General features: G+C 35.3%; 1 protein-coding gene and 1 long non-coding RNA gene across 10 annotated transcripts in view; both read right to left on the bottom strand.

The window, feature by feature from the left end:
* Positions 1-23,326, bottom strand: part of LOC111428465 (FAT atypical cadherin kugelei) — a 107,321-nt gene that overhangs the window by 66,294 nt on the left and 17,701 nt on the right. For 7 of the 9 annotated variants that reach the window (XR_002708069.2, XM_023063984.2, XM_023063987.2 and 4 more), the window contains exon 1: positions 6,235-6,535. The exons of 1 other annotated variant lie outside the window; for it this stretch is intronic. The gene's annotated coding sequence lies outside the window, so the exon portion shown is untranslated. Of the gene's footprint in view, positions 1-6,234; positions 6,536-23,326 lie in introns of those variants that run through there. One more of the 9 variants, XM_071199188.1, reaches the window with a different exon arrangement.
* Positions 11,312-11,959, bottom strand: LOC139431576 (uncharacterized). Its single transcript, XR_011641657.1, has 2 exons — positions 11,658-11,959; positions 11,312-11,602 (listed from the first exon to the last, which is right to left on the bottom strand). It is a non-coding gene; the product is annotated as an uncharacterized lncRNA (long non-coding RNA).

Below are 23,326 nucleotides of genomic sequence, written 5' to 3'. Positions count from 1 at the left end.
TCGGTTGCACAAAATTTTTTTTGTAGTTAAACATTTTGCATAATTGTTCTGCTGCTAGTTTGGAACATTTGTAATTTTTATAATTAATACATAAACAGCTTTCGGGTAAAGTACTACATCCGAGAAATTTTAATCATGAATATAAACGCTTATTCAACCTCGGCTTTATTAGTACAATCGGGAGATAATGCATCACAAGCTTATCATACAAATACCTATTGCATACAGCAAAGCTTCGAATTCAGGTTATAGCCGAGGTCGTTTGCGGGCGAGGCGCTACAATAAAGATCTTTAGAGATAAAATTTGATCGATGTAACCGTAATTTATCCCGTCAATACAGCTTCTAGAATGCAATAACGTTTCATTACTAAATAAATAAATTCTTTGGATATATCCTGTGTCCTTTTGATGCATGTAATTTGTTTTTAAGTTTCGTAATAACCAGACTTAATTATAAAATTTTTACCGAAATGAAACGAAATAACTTTATTTGAGAAACTTCTTTTGAACTACATCTTACAACTTCTTCCCCAATTTAAACGTAAAATATTTACTTAAACGAGAACTACTTTCGAAACGTAGTTTATATAAACTGCGTTATTTTCGGGGAGTAAAATAAACTTCGACGTCGTCTTTTGCCGTGAGGTACTTAAATTAAGTAGCTTACAACGAGGGGGACATAAATTATAACTGGCTTTGTGAAGTTGCAGTGGCGAGCGGTAGTCCTTGGAAGGCAACGTAATTACGAAAAAATCACACTGTAAATTATTGGAATATGTGAACGCGAACGCAAGTTGTATAAAATAAAAATGGTCCTTTCTAAAAAGCATCTTCTGAATTATCTTTCTCCGCCTTGGCACCGTTCGGATTAATGAGCATATTTTATTATCGCATTAGTCGAAGCGCGTTGGCCCTAATTGGCTTCAGCTAAATTAGTATCGGCCAACTTTCGTCACATAGGGGACACGTTCTCGATTCTTAGTAGTAAATTAACTGCCTCCGGTCGAAAATTCCGATCGATGTGTGTTATACGGCGTTTTGAATAGGATTTGGGTGTGCGGTCGACAGTGATGTGGAACCGAATAGCGAGGTTATCCGATACGCACGCATGAAACTAATAAAAAACTGCTGGAGCTGTTGTATTGTTGTTCTGTTTGTTTGCCATTCTACCATGGACAAAACATCCGTAGTAATGTGGATCACTTTTTTGCACTTGAATGTGATAATATGAACTCGATTAAAAAAAAAAGATATCGATAAAAATGATGAAATCACATACACAGGCATTTTCAGTAAAATGTTTATGATTTCGACCTTTTAAGTTTAATGCGGTACATAACTTTTTAATCCTGTTAATAAACTCTCACTAATTTTAACAAAAAGTTTGTTTTAACCAGTACATAGGTACTATTTTATATACACATTATCATAGAGAACTATTTTTAGACGACCCATAAGTGATTACACAACCTCATATTTAATTCATAAAGCTACCAGTAACAAGTATGGACGATTTCTATAAAATTTTAACCATGAACCAACCTTGAACGCGTGTAAAGCTAATGACGTTCTCAAACAGTTTTCGCTTTTAGTGATCGAGAATTAACTCCACTTCACATCGACATGAACGAACTCGTGGGATTGTCAGGCGGCGATTTGAAACAATCGGTGCTACTCAACGAACATTATTGAACATTACCGTGACGAAATGGTTCCAGTTTTGGTAGCGCAATCAACGTGCATGTTTCAATTCCAAAGTTAATTATAATATGAAACCCGTGCTATACGTTACGATACATATCATAATGTTATCACGGACGAACAACGTTGGCATGAATGTTTGCCCGCCGAAATGGAACTCGATTATTCGTACTGGGGTAATGTGGTTCGGTTTAATTTAATAGTACATGTATTTGTATTTGTTTGGGATTAATTTGAAAAATTTCATCGAAAAGTATCCATCTCGGTTTCTATAAGAAAACAATCTCTATTAATAGTTGCGGCCACAAACAGCGATTCCGACGCAATAAAAATGTTAATTGGGTACGCGGACGAGAAATTGAAAGTCTCGAGGAAATGACGGGCAACAAGTTTCCATATTGGGAGACCCGTTCAAGACTTCGACGACAATAAGAAAAACGAGACGCCCCCGTGACCTTTACATCCACTCGATGTTTATATCACAAAATCCCGTCATGTTATGCAAGTGGACATATTTTTGCGTGTCATCCACCAATTAAGTGGCAAGTTATCGAACTGTAACAAGCTGGCTTTTGGTAGGAATTGCGTCGTTAGCGGCAGACGGGATTGAATAAATTGTTTGGAGAACCGTTATGTTTGAATCGAGCCGGCTTTTTGTATACAATGTTTACAATTCAATTGATAAACAACTTAAAGAACACTTTAAGCATCTTGAGACGAGAAACAATTTTATTCTCCAATTTCTATTTTATTTCATAAGAAATAACAGAAATCATATCAATAATAACGATTAGACCACAACATTCAAACAATCAGGGTTCGACTTAAAAAATTATAACAACGAGGTTTATGGAAACTAAGAAATAATTTAGTGGACACTAAAACTAGATTAAATATGCTTTAAAATACTTTTTGTCTCATCAAGATATTTCCATTCGTTTTTGAGATACGATTTTTTAAAATTTCCACCTTATTTAATATTAGCATATAAAATTTTAGAATAAGCTTTCTAATGAGAACCTCATTGAGATGAGAATTTTTGCATAACTTTGTACAGAATACACAAAAACCATGACATTCCTATTTGTAAAGTTGGTCTTCGCGACTCGCCCTAGCGTGAATAATTAAATGAGGTCCTGGCAAATCCCGCTATTGCCAGGATAACTGCAGGGACAACTATGTTCTCGTCTCTCTCTCAATTCCACAGCAAAGCTCGCATTATTTAACGCGTGTTGAGGTTGTGGTCTTGAATAATTGAACTTAGAAACGCTTGTTTGCACCCGTAAAGATATACGTTAACTTGTGACCGACTCCGAGTATAAACAAACCTTTATCCGGCTTTATTCATTATGTGCGTAACGTGACACCTTTTCTAAACTTGAAACGTTGAGAGTAGAGGAATGTTGCTTACAATAGAAAATAAAGTATAATACAGACGACAACTTGGCGCCTAGACTGTGTCATTATCGAAATTATTGCTGAAACGTGATAATACGTTTGTATGAAACGACACGTAACGAAAACATTGTTTGCTTTTCTTAGAATTTATCATTTATTATTTGATTAGTTGTTTGGAATGTATTTTGATTTTGCCATCGAAATGAATTGCGCAAATTTATTTCTTATATGGTAAGCGTTAAATTGTAGCTTAACCAACTGCGCCCACCGTCTTTTTGCTTTGTGGTTTTTGGTCGGTTAATTATCTGCGCCTGTAAATTGACTTTAATTAATACTAATTGCTTATAAGAAAATAGCGCTTGCGCAAAAACTCATTACATAGCTCGTTATTAATTTTAAGGTATATTTTCAAATATGACTTCATAATGACGAATTTCTCGTAAATTTATCACTTCCTACCTGAATTATTTACTTACTCTACGCGCCCATGATATCAATGAATAAACAGAAAAAAACGGCTCCAGGTTTTATCTTGCGATAAGAAAATGTCGGATTGTTTGGTTTACAAGAAAACTTTTGAAATAACTTATACCTGTAAAGATGCATAATAAAGTGATTTTTTTATAAGAAAAAATGAACATGGGTATCCCACGAGCATGGATTGAATTTAAAGAGGGATATTTTCTTTTGCAGTAGTCCTCCACACAATCATTTTATACGTGACGAGGTTATAAAATATTGAGCACGTCGAACATGATTGTGTATTACATTGTTAATCGATGTTCTTTTAACAAAGAGTTTTAGTATATTAATAGATTACGATTATAACGTAATTTGCAAGTTGTTTTTAAAAGATTTTTTTAATTTTCGTGTATTAGACACGAAAATTAAACTTGAAAATAACTATTTAAACTTTGGGTTTGCTTCAGTAAATGTAAACAATAAAGTGAAACCGGAGATGTCTGAATTTTAATGAGGCTATTTATAGAAATAACCTTATTGCTTATTGGCTGATTAAAGATTTAATGATCTGCAGAAGTATCATTGTAAAAGGAATACTTCACAATACCGAATAAAAGACTTGATTACAATTCGATATTTCAACAGATTTAACAGAAAAATTATAACAATCAAGTTTATGGAAACTAAAACTAGATTAAATGTGCTTTAAAATGCTTCTTATTTCATTGCAATATTTCAAATCGTTTTTGAGATACAATTGTTTTAATTTTATCTTATCTAATATTAGATCATAACATTCAAACAAACAGGGTTCGATTTAAAAAATTATAACAACCAGGTTTATGAAATCGAAGAAATAATTTAATGCACACTAAAACTAGATTAAACATGCTTTAAAATGCTTTTTATCTCATCAAGATATTTCAATTAGTTTTTGAGATACAATTGTTTTAATTTTCGTCTTATTTAATATTAGACCATAACATTCAAACAAACAGGGTTCGATTTAAAGAATCATAACATCCAGCTTTATGCAATCTAAGAAATAATTTAATGCACACTAAAACTAGATTAAACATGCTTTAAAATGCTTTTTATCTCATCAAGATATTTCAATTAGTTTTTGAGATACGATTTTTTTATTTTTTTTCTTCTTTAATATTATACCATAACATTTAAACAAACGGGGTTCGATTTAAAAAATCATAACAACCAGGTTTATGAAATTTAAGAAATAATTTAATGCACACTAAAACTAGATTAAATATGCTTTGAAATGCTTTTTATCTCATCAAGATATTTCAATTAGTTTTTGAGATACGATTTTTTTATTTTTTTTCTTCTTTAATATTATACCATAACATTTAAACAAACGGGGTTCGATTTAAAAAATCATAACAACCAGGTTTATGAAATTTAAGAAATAATTTAATGCACACTAAAACTAGATTAAATATGCTTTGAAATGCTTTTTATCTCATCAAGATATTTCAATTAGTTTTTGAGATACGATATTTTTATTTTTTTTCTTCTTTAATATTATACCATAACATTTAAACAAACGGGGTTCGATTTAAAAAATCATAACAACCTGGTTTATGAAATTTAAGAAATAATTTAATGCACACTAAAACTAGATTAAATATGCTTTAAAATGCTTTTTATCTCATCAAGATATTTCAATTAGTTTTTGAGATACAATTGTTTTAATTTTCACATAACATTTAAACAAACAGGGTAAAATTAAATTCTTAAAATTTTTACTTTTTAAATTTAATTCCTTGTAGAATTAGATTCTTAAACAGGTACAAACGTGTCTAAGTAGAAAGGTAAAAAAATTTCAGGTAGGTAGTCCAAACAAAGTGAGATAAAAGTATAACAAAGAAAAATGTTCTCAACGGGGTATCGATGAGTAACGGTTCAAGAAAAAAAGATTCGTCCTTTTTCTTGAAGTATACCTCCTTCATCTTATTTTTATTACATCTAAAATCTTAAAATATATATTTATGTAAAGTTTTTAAATTCTGAACAGTTTTGATTGACAACGCTGGCAAATGGAACGTTATTATATTATTTATTGTTGGTATAACAGCCTATAAACGTCATAAATAGCGTATTTACGCGACAAGCCCTTCCATAACTATCTCCCATAAATTTTCAAACACAAAACGGACGCGTTAAAACGGCCTGAAGGTACTTTGACCCCCCATATGAATATAGGCCAGAGAATATAAACGGTTTCCTATCTTATCTTGATCTTTATAAACAACGTTGAATGAGATACCATTCAACGTTTCGGGTTAATTTCAAAGTTTCAGTTCGAAAAGTTTTCGATTATGTATAGGCAGCGGGAACGAATTGAAACGAATTGAAAAGAAGGATAAGTAGACGAAGATAGACGTGATGGGAGAAGAGAGCAAAAGAAAAAGAGAAATGGACGAAATGGTTTGCGGAGAGAGGAAGGTATCCGTGAACTTTCCAAACTGTATTATTTTAGAGACCGCTTCTTGTAGTACCTATGGTGTACAGGTTACTGACTCCGACCGTTCAGGTCGACAGAAGAAAACAGGCAACAACGCAACCGAAGTCGAGAGGTTTGAGGTTGCGGCGTTGCAACTCGCCTTTCGTTTTGTTTACGGGGAGAATCCCTGGAATGATTCAGAAGAACTTACTAAGAGAGACGAAATCGTATTCCCATCGAGTTATCCCAAAAATTTTGCAAAAAAAACTTAACCCACTTTAACTTTTTTAGCACTAAATCTCATTTATCATAGATATTTTGAAAACATGGCACAAAAACTTTTTTAATAATTTTGAAAAATGTTCCGAAAACTTTTTGGTACTCCTTTTTTTAGTCTAACAATAACGAACTCTAACCTGGAGGACGTGAAGAATCCAACACGCACCGGCAACGTCGTGTTTGAGAATCATTAAAAGTCGCGTTGCGATGCCGAACCGGCGACGGCCGCTGCGTTACTGACTGGAATCTCGCTCTAGGTGTGCAGGACAGAGAGGATGAGTGGGCCTCAACTCTGTCTCGCGAAGCCCCTCCGCAGCCGTCCTGCGCTCCCTTTACCCTCCTGTCAACAATGAACAGCTGTGTGTCCGCAGAGAACAGCGCGACCGAGCTGATGTGCTCCGTGGAAGCTGTTGCTGCCTGAGGTATAGGTTATAGGTATGCGCCTCGCTCGGATGGTTCTTGTAATTTTAGCTCGAATGCCAGGTATCTGTTTAAACCTCTTCACGATGAGTCTCTACGATCACAAGAACGATTTTATACAAGAGGTTATTTAAAGATTGAGTAAAAAAAAATTAAATTGCTCCATGCATAGCTTATTTTGTAATTAATTAATGAAAATTCCAATGTCTTAGTTTTTAAAATAACTCATTTTTTTTTAACATTTTCTAGACAAAAGTTACACAACCTAAAATGGCATTAAGATTAATTTGTGACATGGAACTGTTTTCCATATAACCAAGTTATTTTTGTTTCTATGTACAATTACCGTTTTAACACAATTAAAAAAAAACATCTGTAACAAACCGAAGCCGTTTTCCGGTTTCATATCCGCTTTTGAATTTGGTTGAAACGCTACCTCATAATTTAGATGCTGCGCGAGTGTAGATGCTTTTCAACCGCATTCGTACTTCGAACAAAACTTAACAAAGTTCTCGCGAAAATGGACATCCAAAAGGTTAACGAGTTTAACTTTTAATCACAATTTTCATGAATATTAGAAACTGATTATCATATGATGTATATCAGTGTTGTATATTTTTATACAGGGTGACTGGCAAATTGATTAAGCCAAATATACCATATACAAAGTTGAATAGTTTAAGAATTATTAAAATTTTTTAGTTTTTGTACATTTTCAGTAGTGATGGAACGGATAGTGATTTTGCGAAAAGCCATTATGGTTATAATTTCTGGTGCATTTCTGATATTGCCACATTACTGCGATATTTGAATAAAAATGAAATTAATAAGAAAGTTGATAGATATGTCAACTTATTTGGATCCAAGATACAAAGTGAACTATTTTGATGCTGATTTAACTAACGAAGCAACTCTAAAAAAAGGATACTTCAATTAATAATTGGCGATATTTCCACAAGGATCCTTCAAGAAATGAATTTTATAGCGAATTTTGAAAGTTATCGATGAAAATTGCAAATTTTAGCGAATAGAAACTAAAAACGTTAATTCCTGATTACAATAAATCCTGAGCTTGACATTAAATTCATTAATAGCTATCAATTATTGACTAAACAAATAATTTGAATACAATTCTTATAGCTGGCGAAAGTTAACTAAAAGGTTAATAATAACCTTCATTGAAAAAAACTATAAAAATTAAACAATTTTATGTATCACATTAACATCAACAAAAACAAGTAACCAAAGGTAAGGAAGGCATTGTCTAATTCTGTCTAAAAAGAACTCATAACTACAAGTCCGCTTCAAAAACTTCTGCTGTTTTCCTGATTTCCGATCTTATTTGTAATTAACGTTTTTAAAACATATGCTTCGTTTTGGATTTTTTCTATTAATTCATCCTTGACTTGTGTAGCATACACTCTTTCGTTCATGTAGCCCCACACATAAAAATCAAGGGGGCGACAAATCAGGACTCTTTGCAGGCCATGGAATTGATCCTCCTCTCCCAATCCAACGATTAGGAAATATTTCATTCAATGAATTTCGAACATTTTGGGAATAGTGTGCAGGGCATCCATCATGCTAGAAAACCATATTACATCTGTTTTCTAAAGGTGCATGGTCAAGCAGGTCTATTACATTGTTATGTAAAAAATCATTGTATGCTGCGCTAGTTAAACAATCCGGTAAAAAATAAGGACCTTATTTAATTAAATTATTTCCAATGGGCCCCATCCACACGTTTGTGCTACATTTTCGTCAGTCCAATAATGTAAATTATGAAGATTTGTTACACCTTTTCTATTAAACGTGGATTCATCGGCCCACAAAATTCTTATCAAGTAATATCCATCTTCAATGTCATTATTTAAAAGGAAACGGCAAAATTGAATCCTTATTTCCAGATGGCCTTCTTCAAATGCTTGGACAGGAGTATAGTGGTATGGTTGCCCACTTGTCGAAAAGTTGACCATACCTTTGTGATATCCGCAGATTAGTGGCTACGTTTCTTGTACTGGCTTCTTCGAATGCATCCAAAACTTAAAATGTGTAGTAGAGTGAAGTCTATCCAGAGAAGTCAATATGTTGTCAAAGAAACTATCATTAAATTCCAATATTTGTAGGAGTCTATACTGAAAATGCATAAAAAATTGAAACAATTCCTAAACTATTGAACTTTGTATAAGGCATATTTAGCTTAATCAATTGCAAATGAGCTCTATAATAATGCATTTCAATAAATACGTTTATGTACCGGTCACCTGTATTTTGAATATGTAAAAACATTCATCCTGGCATTCAATAAAATGTGAATTTCCTGCTTTTTTTCTAAAAATTGGGACGAGATAGAACAAATTCATCGATATCATATTAAAGAGCGCTCTTTTATTTATTACTGGTGATTTTTTGTTGAAACATTCCTACTTTTAAGCCAGATAGATTTTTTTTTAATTTATTTACAACAACGAAACAAATTCAATAAAACAAAACTACGATATTTTTTTTTCAAAAAATGGGAATAGATATAACAGATCAATCGTAATAATCAATTGCATATTAAAGAGCGCTCTTTTATTTATAATTAGTGATTATTTTATTGCAAAATTCGTAGCTTTTTCAAAAGCACCTTTTAATTCTTAATATGTTTTCATAACCTAATCTATGAATCGAAATATTTCATAATCACCTACGTGAAAGTAAAATCAACAAAATTAGCACAATCAACGTAACATACCTGCACGAAGTAGACCAGTTGTTGTGCAGAATTGCACGTCACGTTAGGAAATCGATTACATTATCATTTTTTGTCCTCCGACACAGTAAACAAAAAAAAAACGATGGCAAGCGCGACGTTCGCAAAAAAAAATCAATTTGCATTCCAGGGGCGTTTAATTTGATTAATTAATTTCGTTTCGTCGTCTGGTTTTAGGTTTTAGTTTCGATAAGCTCTACCATTTAACTCTAAATTAGGATGGCTTTCCCTTCAATTCCGTTTAGTTTTAAAGAGACGAAACAGAAAAAAAACGTAAACGAAGAAACACTCTGCATTAAACCGAGGTCGTTTTATCTCGACAGTTGAGATAGATGGTGTTAAACCAGATCCTGAGAGGGTCAAGAATCCGAGAAGTTTTTTATCAAGAGTAACGTTTCCCCCCATTTTTTTTAAAGAGGCATAAATTTTTTTATAAAACTCACATTTCGTGTTCGTCAAGATGAAGTAACTTTCTTCTAATCTCGAGCACGTGGCGATCTTTATCTACACATTTAATCTTATCGAATTTCTTGGGAAATGACGATTTTGACTGAGTCACGTAAGGCAATTTTGGTTCGATCTACGCGGAATCGCGTAACGCGGCTATTTGCAGTTTAGTTTGTGTGTTTACTTGGGAAAATAATCAATATCGCCGCTAGAGGGAATTGTTTGTTATGCAGCGTCTAATTTCGAAAGTAAATAGCTACGCCCGGGCCTCCTGCTTAATGTTTGGCCGACGGCAATGGCGAAGAGGTTAACGGTGCGAGTCGATGCGCAATTTCTGTATTTGGTGTAAACATTTTCGAGGTTTCAACCGAGGGTGATTCACAAGACGTTGCAAACAAGTACATTAATAAATAAACCAACAGAAATGTATACAATTTATTTTTGGCAATAAAAAATGTATCTAATTCTAATATGGCATTTCTATAAGTACGATGTTGTCGTAAAATATGTTCCTTCCTCTGGGCTAAAGACGACCTTTGCTTCATTTTCAAGATGATACTATCGTTGAGGTAAGTAAAACTGAAAGCTTTTTTTCTGGTGAATCTTGGTCCATCTTGGATGCTATGTTTAAAATCTCTAAGTGATGATTAAGTTGCTTGCAAAAGACTACTTAGGCAGCCTGTTTAGGATCGCGAAGTTGTACTTTGCTAATAGACCACGTATCACGGACGAAGCGGAAGTTGTTATTTATAATTATTTTTAACCAAAAAGTTAAAATAAACAACGTTCCACAATGTACTCGAAAAATGTGATTTAATGCTGGTTTTGATTCTTGTAAAAATGAAATGTTGTTAAGAAAAATAAATTCTAATAATACTTTATCGAAATTCAAAACATTTATTAAACTTTGAAATTATTTATGGTTACTCGAAAGAAATGTATGGTGAGATGAATCTTACATTCCACAGTTATTTTAAATTAATTGTGAAGAGACACAAGGGCGTGTTGACCAAGTTGCGTGCCTTCGTTCCATTAATTCCGTTGGTAATTGCGCCCAATTACATCAATCTGATTTCTCAGGCTTTCCCGAGCAAAAACGGCACCGCTCTGCAATTATCGACCACGTCTGGCTCTCAATTCATTTGTTGACAAATGATCAACAGTTACAGAAATGCTGTGTACCAAAATTACGTTTGAAATATCTATGGTTAATAATTAATATGTCACTGCGCTACGGCGTCTTTCCTTCTGTATGGAAACAGTCTAAAATTACTCCTATTTTTAACTCTGGTGATGCCTTGTAAACAACTATCGCTCTATATCTATTCTACCAATAATGAAAACCTCATTTATAATAGACTCTTTTTTCAAAATACCGTTTCTACTCTGGAGATTCTGGTGAGAGCAATCTGTTAGAGTATACTGATTTTCTTTTTTCAACTCTTGATAAGAACGTCCAGGTGGATGCTATTTACACCGACTTCAGCAAAGCTTTTGATAAGGTTGATCACAATTTATTACTCAAGCAGTCATGATTGGTGGCCTCTCGTCTGACTATATTGTTATGACTTCTGGAGTACCTCAAGGCAGTCATTTGGGACCGCTTTTATTTACAATCTACATAGCAGGTATAGCTAAATCGTTTCCTAACTCCAGATTTCTCATGTATGGTGATGACCTTAAATTTTTTCTCCAATTAGTAATCTCTCGGATTGTATTACCATTCAAACAACCTGAATAGATTTTATGATACTATAACCCTTTTCCTGTCGCTACCTCGAAGTATAAATAAATATAAATAATTCTTGAAAAAAATAGAAATAGAAAATTAATTATAAGTTTCTCAACAACCTCGTTAGTACTCGTTACGTATTCGCATTTTCTTGGGACAATTTCCAATTTGCGATTTTAATTTTGCCTTACTCGACATTTGTCAAATGTCCATTCACAATCGACGAGGCTCGAACTGAATCTAGGTTACGCACAGTTACGATTCATAAATAATATAAAACTGGTCGACAACCTCCAGTTGAAATAACTAGAAATAAAGGAACAAGTAGCGATCGCTTGTGCTGTAAATAAAAATTTAACTATGTCGATGTCACTGACACGTAATTGGCTTATTAAATATACCCAGTGCCATGCAAATTACATTCCGGAAACGAGCCGGTCGATGTGGATAAAAGCATAATCGGGCTAACTTCATCGATATCCGATAAAGGGGATCAAAATTTGATGAGTAAACATTAAAAATAAAAAAATACCGTGCCTCATCGTTGTTTGTTCAGAATATTAAATAAAATATTACCGTTCTGAGAAACGGTGAGTTTATAAAATTTAACGATACTCGAAAGCTATGTTTTACCTAACAATAATGTCCTTTAAACGTGTTTATACAAGGTTTACATGGATTTCTAAACGCTTTCTCTATTTCAACTTTAAACCAAATGAAAAGAGCTCACTATTTGTTGTTTTACTGACCCAATGAGAACAATCAGTGTGGTTACATAAACAACTATTCTTGTTTTCCAAATTCAGAAGTTTTCATCAGTTTTGGTTCCGTTGGTATACATTTTTAAACTTGACCTAACTTCGAATCTATTTTTAGAATTAACCTAAATAGGCTTTTGGAACTTATTGAAGGCATCTTGACTAACCCCATCCAAATTAATGAATCAAAATTTGAACCAAAACATCGTTTGACTATAATTGTAGGTAAATAAATTTGTGTGGATTTTATGACAACTTTGTACGAATGTTACTAATAATATTTTATTTCGTGTTTAACAATTTGATGAAGCACAGCGTGACCTTCACGTCCCCTTCGAAAAATATAAATCCCACTGCATTAGATCACGCCATAAAATGCCAACGACAGGGGCGGACTATTGGCGAAGTAGTAAACGGAGTAATGGATTTTTGACAGCCCCATAAACCGATCGAATCGTATGGGGTGAGGTGGAGTTGGATTGAATAATGCATCGCAGCAATAGGATATAATAAGTTGAATCTATCGCACGGTTGCAGCAGACGCGGTTTAAAGAGGATTTCGTATCACAAAGGATGAATTCTGAGAGGTTTTTCTTTTTTTTTTTTAAATAAATTTTATGAGTGAGGCGTGCGAAGAGTAACGTAATTAGGAGAGTAAACGAAGGGGACTCTCCCTTAAAGGGAACGCGCGCGCCTCGTCGGGGATGATTCAATTTTTGGCTAAATATCGCGGCCCCAATTTTCCGGCAATTAACGGCGGAACCGTTTTCTCAAACAGGATTACACTGCAATTTTATTTTAGCAATTAATATCGCCATGTTTCATAAAAAAAATACCGAAAAAAATACAATTGGACAATTGTCTCTCGCTTTGTAGCCTTTCGGGAAATCCAGGCTTATTAAAGCTTTGTTCCAACCATTGTTCAGAAAGAGCCTCGTCGTTATAAACGGGTTTTGATATTATTATACAGACTTCCGGACAATGTCGGGCAGATGGCATCATTTTTTCAAGACCCTCCTGCGGGCGTTTGTTTGTACCAGGTGTTTCCCCCTTTTCTACAAATTACCGAATTTTCTTTTATAACCTTATAAAAATGTTAAATTCGTTTTTATTAGGAGATTAGACATTTTAGGTTCGTAGGAATTAAAACGTTCAAATTGAAGATGAATTCACGCCGGTTGTAAAGTAAACGCGCGACCGTAAAGACTAATTGGATGTGCATTTAGAGCCGAGGCTCAAGTCGGTGCAGCAGGAAATTGCGCGCTAAATGTGCGCGCACCTATACCGAGAGAGATTTGAATTCAAATACTATGTAAATTCGAATGAATGCCTAATATTGGCGCCGCCGACGACGACGGCGACTACTTCCAAGTCCGACTCCGATTGCGCAATTTCCTGCGGTGCGATTCCTACTGAAAACTGTTCGCAAAATACCGATGCAATTTGCTTTAAACTGAATCTAAGAATTCTTTAACTTAAGAAACTTATTCTTTTCAACAAAATGTATTACAAATTTACAAAAACATAAGAAATTGAAACAAACCAATATTGAGGATTACTGCTCATGTGAAGTTGAAAAACTTTACTGGATCCTTAACCAAAAGTGCAAAACGATAACAAAGGTGTTCGTGAACAATATAATTTGTCGATGTAGAGTATTCAATTGAGGTTCGAACCAAGCTCTCTTTATAACAATGCACTAAATGTGCATTCGAGGTTCTTCCTATTTCATTCAACGTTTATAGATGAAGTCAAGACACTGCAATGGAAGGTTGTGTTCCTCCAGGTGTATTAATAGGTGGTAATGTGCGATTTCGTAATGTTGAATAATTAAATTGGTTTCCGACTGAAAATCTCTTCTGCGAGGAGTTTAATAATAATAGAGATAAGCTATAACTACCAACAACTAGCTTTAACTACATTTTCCTGCGAATTAAGGGGTAAGTTTAAGGAGCAGTCGGCCGTTATCATTACGATTAGTCCTTAAATTGTGGTGATTTCAACTTTCTCGCAATAGCTTGGAATGCCAATTGCTCCGAATATTGCGTCACAGGCTGTATCAGGAATTCCTTGATACAGCCTTTCACTTTGGATTTCTATGATAAATTAGATTTAATATTGATAATAATTATATCTATAAAAAAGGTCTCAATAATGATAAAGAGCCAAAATGGCCAGAAATGTCGATATGGTAATGATGTAGAAACGTTATTTTTATCAAAATATTATTATATGAAGAGTCTCGGCTTCAATTTTGGAACTTCCATAATTTTTCACTTAATAAAACTTTATTTAGTATCATTTGATTACACTTTCTTTTATCTTAAAACTACCCCATTTCCGTCGATTCTTTAAAACTTTCCGCAAAGCTCAGCACCCACCACAGGATATGGATTCTGGACTTTCTAGTCTTGCAACCGACTTCTTAATTCAGTTATTTCTCCCAAAGCACTAAATCAACCGTTCCTCGTCATTACTTTTGTCGAAAACCCGGTCGACAATTGCGTTATCGCTTCAATCCGTGTAAGCGCTTTCCGAATCGTATTACCTCCTTGTAGAAAGGGTCACAAGATCTCGGCAAATGCACTCTTCTATCGCGTCGTCTAAATCAGCACTTCGTCTCGACACACAGTTTTTCCCGTCAATTTTCACTTTTTCTGTATCATCGTTTGCCGTTACATTTGGTTTTAATGATCAAAAAATAATGGTGTACTCTCATTTGCATAAAGACTGACGAGCAACGAGGATAACCTTGAAAAAAGGCAGAAGGACACGCATTAGGTTAATTAAAGTCTGAAAACTTGATGGGGGTTTTTCAACGGCTTGCTCTGGTTGTCGTCCCCTCGAAGTTGTAGGTGGCGCCACTCCGCGAGCTTCCTGTTGCGAGCCCAATTCGTCACGCAGCCGGCGAGCAAAAAGCGAAGTCCGTCGGGAGAGAGGGCGCAGCGTGAAACTTTAATAAAGACGAAGGGAGCGGAGAAAAAGGGAAAAGGGGAGCGAGCTGTGAAAATTTGATGAATTTATAAGTGGAACGGAAAAGTGGATTGGTTCTTGGAAAGATGAAGAATACGACCGTGTTGAATGCCACCACAAAATGCATTTAATTAGTTTTGATGTACACAAACGACCCAAGTTCTCGTAATAGGCATAATCCTTTGTAATCCTGTATTCAACGACGTGTTCTGGCCAGTGAGGCGATTAAATCCCATCGTATATTAATAGTGTACTCTGTGGGATTTTAGTTTTATTAAACAGATCTGCTTTTATTTTACGCTTTTTTTGCAACTTCTATACCTGCCCCAGTGACCTCCAAAGGGTTCATTAGAGAGTGTTCGTTGGAAAAAGCGTCAAAGACCAAAAGAAAAGTAACAAAGACGGTTTTTTCTATCCCTACTCCCTTATCTGGAATTAAAATCTTATCTGGCTGAATGGAGAAGTGCACTTTCGTCCTCTAACATCCTAACCAGTCTTCTATTTCAGAAGGTTTAATTTAAAACTATTTTACTCTTTCAACTGAATGAATCGATTTTATGAGATAATTTTTATATATAATAAATTCATTCAAATTTTTATTAAGTGAAAAATGTTATTATTTTTGATCAAAAGTTTTAACATTTATTTTGTTTGTTATCGTTGTCGAGGGATGGAATAGCGTGCTACTTTAAAAAGTAGGTTATACGATCCCGTTATGTTTAACGCGCGATTTTCTTAGAAAGTACCCGATTACAAACGACTACACGCTCTTATAGTGCCATTATCTCGCGAATGAAGAAATTTCCTACGTCTCGCTACCGCCTGATATCTGAATCTAAACAAGGAGCAAAAAGAGCGTATTTTCATTAGAAACCCACTTCCATTGTTCCAACGTCATGTAGCCATTCAATTATCCTTCTGGGGTTTCTGTAGAAACACGGTAACGCCAACTTGGCCGAATAAACCATCCTGCGGGGAATTACCTACGTCGTGAGGGGGTCTTAGAAGGGGACACTTTAATAAACGTCAGGGAAGTTAGCGGCAGATGTCCCCTATTGGTCGCAATAAGGCGATGGGAATAATTTATTCTCGACCGAGTAAAATTGGCGGACGCTAAAGGCGAGGTGGCTTGCGGGGGAAGAAAGTGGGCTTCTTGCATGAGGAGGACGCATTTTTCACGGTGTAATGGGCGCCTTTATGAGACGCCGTTATCAGGCCTATACGAGCTGGGTTCTAGAAGTAACGACGTCTTTCCAAGATCCTTTATGTTTAAAATTTAATATTACACCAGGATAAACACGCTAAAATTTTAATTTTAATCTTATAAAAACCTCAAATCCATCTCTATTGTTGTATATTAAAATACTTAAATGTACGGGGTCTGTCACGACGAGCTGAGTCTATATGTATGTGGCAAAGCACTTGCACTATTTGAAGCAACCAAACCGAAAAAACCAAAACTATCGTAATAAAACAAGTAATTTGATGTTTGGCCAGATTGTTGGAAAGCATAAAAGAGTTAAACCAATCGTAGATAACGAAGAAGATGGTCTTCCACAGAGATGGTCTTCTCTGTGCAAACTTTGAGAATATTACTTATAGGTTATATTTTTATAGGTTGCACCTGCCAAAATTTTTGAAAAACCTGAAATAATTCCAAAATGGTGCACAAAATTTTAATCCCGAAAATTTAATAAAAATTCGTACATTCCATTTAAAATAACTAAGTTGGGATCCATTTGCGGTATAACCGGAAGTTGGAGAAAACTGACAATATTTTAGCTGAAAGCTCTTCGTGACAGACCCTGTACTTCATGCACCATATAATCGGAATGATCTAACGGATTTTTCTTATAAAAATCGTTAAAAATAAAGTTTTTAACCAATCTTAACAAAACTTTAAACCTATCGAATGAAAAAGTCCGATTTTGAAAATACATATCTTCTAGTTATAAAGATATTAGTTTTTGAAATTGATATAAATTGTTCGTTAACAGTGAGATATTAGCAAATGTTTAATTTGTTTTCCAATATTCTTTCTGCCAAATAATATTAATACCTTTAATAAAACTATGTGGTAATTGTGGTATCAGGAATGAATGCTATTTAATTTATTGATTCAACTAGAGTAATTTGATGGTATCCGAGTTATTTTATTTGGCAAAATTATAAAATTATCTCACCGCATTACAATAATTACCACTGTTGCTGTTGCAGCAAATTATGAATCACGTTACGGACCGTAAATTCATTGATTTCCCGTTCCGTTACAGATACGGGCATTTATAACTTGATTTGATATAACGGATCTTTTATGGCGATCATCATATTTTACGATAAATTAGATAAGTATTTTTTTATGAGATGCGGTTCACATAACGAGGTGTAATTTTGGTTTAAATTTTAACAGCCAATGGCAAAATAAAATTTTGAGGAATGTTTGGAACATGCCAGTACCATATCGCGTTATTTATGTAATGGTTACCACCACCAGGGGTCGGCACATGGCCAGCTCTATAAAACCCTTTATGCTCGCATCGAAAAAGTAGGTTTTACGAGGTAGCGAATCTAACGAAAAGGGCGAAACTGGTCCAATTTACGAGAGGGGCAACGTGTGCCCCAGAAAACGTGCTAATGTCTACACGACCCAGGGTTTATTAATTTTCCTTTTTTGTTCTCCTGTTTCTATTATTAACCCCTCGCGTCCAATAAATGTCTCAGCCGACCTCTTTACGTCAAAAATTCACTTTTTTCTAACCCCCTTTCTTTATCACATTTCGTCCCATGGGGGTGAACGATACAATAGGGTCGAAAACGAAATTTAATATCCCTCTTTTTTTCATATTCTAAGTAGGCGTCGGATCTTGGCATTTCTTTGGAATGTATCCAAGTCTGGCACGTGCCAAAGAGTGTGTCTCGGGTGTACACCTGAGAAATTTGGCTACGGCTCAAGTTCAAGTGTACTCTTCGCAAGGAAATAACTTGATCGTGGAAATATACTGAAACTGTAATTAACCCTTCTTATTATTCATTAGCATAAATCTCTACTAATGACTGTTATTAGTAATAAGTAGCTTAATAGAAAATGGATGGACTGCAAAATCGGCTTACTCTCTAAAATTAATCCCTTCGTTCAAAAGGCTAAAATTTAATGATTATCGAATTGTATTAGGATTTGATATTTTGGTATGATAAAAGCAAACTCGATCAAACTTAATCGGACGATGCGTGAGGGAAGTGAAAAGGGTTCGAAGGGTTTTGCGTTTGATCTAATACCCTTTCGTAATCGAACGCGCGTCTTTAACAAAAAAAAATTATTAACGTTAATATAGAATTTCATTAAAAAAGCATAGAATTATTGAAGATCGGATTTCAATTTTAATTTGATTGTTTTTTTTTTCATTCTTTATGAGATAATTTGATTTTCATTTTGTTGTTTTTTTTTATAGTCAAATATACGTCACATTTTCATACATAAATGGAAAAATCAAACCTGGTACCAGTGTGGTTACGATCCCTTTGGGATAGAATTAGTCGTGCCACTTGACTCCGCTTGAAAACTAAGCGTATTTCCCGGGCTGCTTGGCAAGTTCTTTTATCAAATATGCAGCGACGTTTCGGGCAGGGTAACCTCCCTCAGGGCCGTCAGCCGAGTGTTTGCACTCTTTATTATTTCACATCAGCTTCGGTACGTCCTCGACAATCTCGCTGCGTTAAACTGCAGGATTGTCGACATTATAACCAAGTTTGTGCATTCGAAAACTAAGTTTTTAGTGTGGCTACTTTGTGAAAAGTAACAAACTCCGGTAGTAATCAAGGAAAAGTGGCTATAAGTTTTCAGGGCAAAACATGATTACTGCATTTTCATTTGTTTAATGGTGAAACACAATTTCCACAGTTGTTGTTCCCACTAGGATTATGTTCCGTTTTAACTATTTTTATTTAGAAAATTCATATTCCTAGATTGCAACTTTACAAAACTTTATTAAAAAGGACATTTTATTGGAGTCGATACGAGGATGCTTTAAGTTCTTGATGTCGAGATTATGTTTGAAAAGGAACCACCTTAAATTGACGCGACGAAAATTGCCAGAAAACCGAGCATCCGCGGAAAGATGAGGATTTATCGGAAAGCGGGGGCCGGAAATCTTTCCCCGGAAGTGATTTATTAGAGATTACTTCCGAGTCGCCAGGCAGATTGCTTATTTCCTTCTTTATTTTTAATTCCCCACATAGTGGTTATCATTTGTACATTTTCTCTCTTTATTTTAAATAAATTTAACAAGCCAGGCATAACGAGCTTGTTAGCGAAAATAATTGCCAAGTTAATCTCACTATTATATCAATTATTTCAACAATTAGATAAGCCACTTGAATGATAATTAACACAATATGAGGGTCCAGTATGTGTCCATAAAACTATGCAGATGCGTTTACTTTTATTTTAGTGTCATTTAATTGTAAAATATATCTGGTAATTATTTAGAATTGTTGGAATATTCATGTTTGGATGGAAATGTATTTCAAACTTTAAAATTAATGATATGTTAAAGTTTAATTGAATGTATAAAATAATAATACATCAAAATGACTTTTTATCAGAGTTGAATTTGAATTTGCAATTTCTTGTTAGAAATAATCTTCCTTTATGCCTAGATATAGCTCTTAAAAGTTGTGATCTAGAATGTCTAGATACAACCAAAAGCTTGTTATCTTCGAGAGACCTCTGCATCAATTACACCCATAACGTTAGCATCCGCTATTTGTTAGCATCCCTGCGGTTGAACCGAAGATGTCAGTTGATTAGCTAGATAGCAGAGTAGGTTGCTTAGCCATGGTGCTACCAACCATCATTAACCAAAAAGATGACAGAATCTAAAATATTCTGATACTCTGAAGATTTGACCTAGATGGTATTGAAATGTTTAGATGTAACGAGATAGATGCAACAGTGTCAAAATCTTTTCCTCAGACTTTATATAACCATGGAAGGACCTTCCACCATTTAACAATCAGCTCAGAACTGGTACTGATGTCATCCAACTGATTAAAACAATGTGATTTCTGCCCAGCGCTATGATTAGGACCCAAAGTAATCTAAAGAATAAAAAGACACTTGACAGTAAATACAAATATCGGAAAATTGTATATAAATTTCAGTTGGAATCCTTTTAGATGATTGCTTAAACGGCATTCCTGAATAGGGAAAGCGAGACTTGCATAGTTTCCATCCGGTCCGGTTGTTAGATGCCGTAAACCAGTTAATTAGCAAATACCACGGTGTATACTGACCGTAATTAAACACTTGGCGATACCGCGATTAGGAGACGTCGATAGAGTGGCAACGCCCACATCCGATGACCGGGGTCTTAGAGTGCACGTGGTGACACAGGATCGGCTTCGGTTTCGCATGTTTCGAGGTCGACCACCGTTAATCACCGATGTTGTCAATTAAGTACGCGGGCGCGAAATTCGGTTTGTTCAACGTGAATTTATAACGAAGGGGTCCAGGGTGAGTGACGCACATTGGGGACCGCTGTTAGTTAAACTGATGAATCGCGTTCCATAAATTCGCCAGCTATTATTGGAGCTAGTGCCAAAAATCGACGGCACCCCAATGTTTGTTTATGCCGATTGTTCGTTGCGCATTGTTTTTACTGCACTAATTACCGTGGGCTAAAATTCTGTGTGGAAGGTCAATATTGTTTTTTTTGTATATTTCTAGTTTTTTGATATTTTTGTATTTGTGTACTTCCCAAGAGTTAAATAGCATAATAATTATAAAAGAGCATTATGTGCAAAGTTCGGTGGTGGCACTTCTTAACTATTAAGTACTAGCGGACATAATTAATTGTGTTAGTTGAATAGTTTTGAAAGTGCTTTAATGTAAAGCTCCAAGTCGTGCCGTCTGTCTTACCTACAATAGCAATTATAAATTAATTGCGAGAATGCACGGATAACAAGTCTGTATGGAAGGGAATCGGTCCTAAGGATTCCCGGGGTGCTTGCGTTAGGATCAAAGGACTGCCGCCAGTCGGGCATGCCACATAAAGCCGTTAGCGTCAGAAAAGTTCGCTTTTATTGTTTGCCGATTCCAGCGCGGTTGGAAAATGGACTAGGACGTCGCATCCGGCTTTACGTCGACGTACATTTTTCCCGTCCGCGTTATTTAGAAAATAAACCCGTGGCGATGTTACATAATATTTTCACTTGGAAGTTTCAACGAATCCTGTTACAAATTTCAAAAATAAAATAAATGAACACACTTTAGGTTTTAAATTAAAGTAATTACTACAATTAACGCCGTTAAAAGGCAACTTTGTCATCAAAGACCCTATTGTCATTGTCCGCGCTTTGTAAAACTATAACAATACCTATGTACGTAGTGTTTAGATTCAACAATAGATAATAGTTAGTGTTAACTGGACTATCTATTGTTAATTGGCATTTATACTTCGTATGTAACCTCAACTTTAATTCTGAACAATGTGGGGAGATTCGATTTAACCTATCCACTTGCTTCCACCTTGCAGACCAATTATACAAAATTGGCTAAACCTAACCAACCAGATTATCTTTGTTATGACTATGTATCAGATGATTATGTGAGACAACTTTATCTTGCGTTCATCATAAAATGTTTTAATGATCTACGCTTCTAGATTAAAACGACGAAGCTCCTTTACGATGTGGAAATCCTGAGATATTGAGGTCCCCGAAAAATCACTCTGACAATTGTTAGTCTTGTACTTCTTGGTTAACGAGATGATGTTATGACTAAAAAGACATAATTTTGAACGAGACACCAAGAGTGCCACTGAGACATGATGGTCATGATGATCAAAGATATGGAGCGCAAATAACAAAGAAGATGAATTTTGACATAGGAGAGATATTTAGATACTTAATTCTTCATATTTAATCATTCATAAACATAAATGTATGATACCCTAGTTAATCACATCGTAAAAATGTAGACGTACCATAAAAAGTGCCACTTGTTACTTTAGAATATTAGTAGTAGATTGCGATGGAGTTGTTTACGAGTAAAGCAGTATCGCGTGCGCGCCCTCTTTTCGCCACAAAAGGACTTTACGGCCCGACGCTTAGGTATGAAACAATGCGAGTCGTTACAGCGTCGCAAGATCCACATCGGATACACGATATCTGATGGGAGTGCGCACTCGCGTTTTATCTCGTATACGCAACTAGACCTAGCTCCGTTGCGTTCCCGCCCAGTCTTCTTATTTCTACTCCATAAATAGTCCTACATTCTCCGAACCGAGAAGAAGGTTAAAGTGCACGGGTCGTTGGCATTTCACCACTATTCGCCGATTAGCTAAACAAAATTCAGTACAAAAAATTACATATTGGGTTAATTGGAATTTGTCATCTCAATTTATTTATTCTTTGGCCACGTTGTAAATAGGACATTCCACGTGCCGGTTTCCAGTTCTAATTTGGAGACTAGCGCCGACTATTTACAACTTCTTGCCACGGTGGTTATAAATAACGAAGAAAAAGGAATGATTTCTGACTTCCTTCGAGCTAATTTCTTCTTCTACACATGAGTCACCGTGTGTCCATTATGCAGACGAACGCGTATGTAAATTTGAGTCGTTCTTTGGAACGCGGAGGTCAACATTCGAGTGACGCGGAAAGTGAACGACGTTCGGTTAAATCGCCGGACGGACGTCGGAGAACGGGCATCTTCTGGTTTAATGGGGCATCGCAGTCGACGCGGCAGCAGCTCTAAATCAACCTTAAGTAACCTCCGTGGGTCAGCGGCGCGTCTCTCTTCGGTGCAGTTTATTGTTTCTACTGGGTGACAGGATAATTTACGCGGCGAGACGCAAAGCGAGTGGATGTAATCTGACGGCTTTACGTTGAAATGTCGTCGAGAAGGAAAATCCACCAAACAAAAGAAATTAAATTAAAC

This window comes from Onthophagus taurus, chromosome 10 (assembly GCF_036711975.1).
Source record: "Onthophagus taurus isolate NC chromosome 10, IU_Otau_3.0, whole genome shotgun sequence".
In the NCBI taxonomy this organism is placed as follows: domain Eukaryota; kingdom Metazoa; phylum Arthropoda; class Insecta; order Coleoptera; family Scarabaeidae; genus Onthophagus; species Onthophagus taurus.
Note: the sequence above shows the minus strand (reverse complement) of the source record. Positions and strands in the feature narration are given on the sequence as shown.